The following is a 260-nucleotide window of genomic DNA, read 5'->3' on the forward strand; positions in this document are numbered from 1 at the left end:
GGCCTGGCCATCCACCAGCTTCCCTGCCCTCAGTGCAGCCGTGCTGGTACCCTCTGGGAACAGGCTCCCGTGTGTTTAAGGTGAGTAAATTCTTAACAGCTCTGGTTAAAAATTAATTAAATTTCATCCCAACACTGCTCCTCGGAGGAGCTGAGATGCTCACCAATACCTGGATGCCTTGGATGCCCAGCAGGGAGACGGGAGGGATGGGATGGGAAGGGATGGGATGGGATGGGATAAGATGGGATGGGATGCGATGG

The 260-nt window shown here is 54.2% G+C and overlaps 1 protein-coding gene across 1 annotated transcript in view; it reads right to left on the reverse strand.

Annotated features, from left to right (window-relative positions):
• LOC104278799 (receptor-type tyrosine-protein phosphatase alpha-like) overlaps window positions 1-260 on the reverse strand; it is a gene marked incomplete at its 3' end in the record, with an annotated part of 20,728 nt that overhangs the window by 2,126 nt on the left and 18,342 nt on the right. The window lies entirely within an intron of this gene.

This window comes from Apaloderma vittatum, unplaced genomic scaffold (genome assembly GCF_000703405.1).
Source record: "Apaloderma vittatum isolate BGI_N311 unplaced genomic scaffold, ASM70340v1 scaffold7029, whole genome shotgun sequence".
Lineage (NCBI taxonomy): Eukaryota > Metazoa > Chordata > Aves > Trogoniformes > Trogonidae > Apaloderma > Apaloderma vittatum.